Genomic DNA, 1,348 nt, shown 5'->3' on the forward strand with positions numbered 1-1,348 from the left:
GATACATCCTATAAGGGGTTAATATCCTAAATTTATAGAGAATTCATATAATTCAATACCAAAAAAAACCAAACAAACAAAACCCAAACAATCCAACTTAAAGAATGAGCAGAGGACCTGCCTGAAAAGAAATTTCTTCTAAGAGGACATACATATGACCAATAGACATATGGAAAAGTGATCAATTCACTAATCATTAGAGAAATGCAGATTAGAACTATAATGTGATATCACCTTACACCTGTTAGAATGGCTATCATCAGTAAATCAACAAATAACAAATATTGACAAGGATGTGGAGAAAAGAGAAGCCTTATGCATTTTTGGTGGGAATGCAGATTTTTGCAACCACTGTGGAAAACAGTATGGAGTTTTCTCAAAAAATTAAAAATGGAACTGTTTATGATTCAGTAATTCTACTTCTGGGTATTTACCTGAAAAAAATCCAGACCACTAATTTGAAAGAATGTGTGCACCCCTATGCTCATTGCAGCATTATTTACAATAACCAAGATATGAAAGCCACCTAAGTGCTCATCAGACAAGTGGACAAAAAAATGTGGTGGTACATACATACATACATATATGCAATGGAATATTACTTAGCAACAAAAAAGGATGAAATCTTACCATTTGTGACAGCATGAACAGGCTTAAAGTGTATTATGCTCAGTGAAATAAGCCAGACAAGAAAAGACAAGAACCATATGATTTAACTTACATTTGAATCTAAGGAACAAAATAAACAAAATAGAAACAGATTCATAGATACAGAGAACAGACTGATAGTTGACAGAGAGGAGGGGGATTGAGGGACCAGATGAAAAAGGTGAAGGACTTAAGAAGTGCAGATTGGTAGTGCAAGATAAGGAGATATAAAGTATAGCATAGGGGATACTTACCTGGTAGGGGAGATACCATGATCACAAAGGTGGTTTTCCCAGGGTGAGGCTCATCCATTGCACTCCAGATTTGCTGACCCAGCAATGTCCCCAAATGTGGGAAACTCAACTGCATAATTTGTGGTAGTGGGAGACTACTTTCTCACTTTCCCCTGCAAAAAAAAAAAAAAAGAAAAGAAAATTTATAGCATAAGGGGTATAGTCAATAATACTGTAATAACTACGTATAGTGTGAGGTGGGTACTGGAAATATCAGGTGGAACACTTTGTAAAGTAATAATTGTCTAACCACTATGCTGTACATCTGAAACTAATACAAAATGATACTGAATGTAAACTGTAGTTGAAAAATATAATTGCAGTTAAAAAATACCCAAGCTACAATAACTCTCACCAACTAAAACATGGCATATTTGAAAAATAAATGAAAATCAAAACAAATTATG

General features: G+C 34.3%; 1 non-coding gene across 1 annotated transcript; it reads left to right on the top strand.

The window, feature by feature from the left end:
- The first annotated feature begins 894 nt into the window (after positions 1–894).
- LOC129061141 (U1 spliceosomal RNA) lies at positions 895–1,057 on the top strand. Its single transcript, XR_008528104.1, has one exon. It is a non-coding gene; the product is annotated as a U1 spliceosomal RNA (small nuclear RNA).
- Positions 1,058–1,348: the final 291 nt, after the last annotated feature.

This window comes from Pteronotus mesoamericanus, unplaced genomic scaffold (genome assembly GCF_021234165.1).
Source record: "Pteronotus mesoamericanus isolate MK-2021 breed Mesoamerican mustached bat unplaced genomic scaffold, CSHL_Meso_final scaffold_54, whole genome shotgun sequence".
NCBI lineage: Eukaryota > Metazoa > Chordata > Mammalia > Chiroptera > Mormoopidae > Pteronotus > Pteronotus mesoamericanus.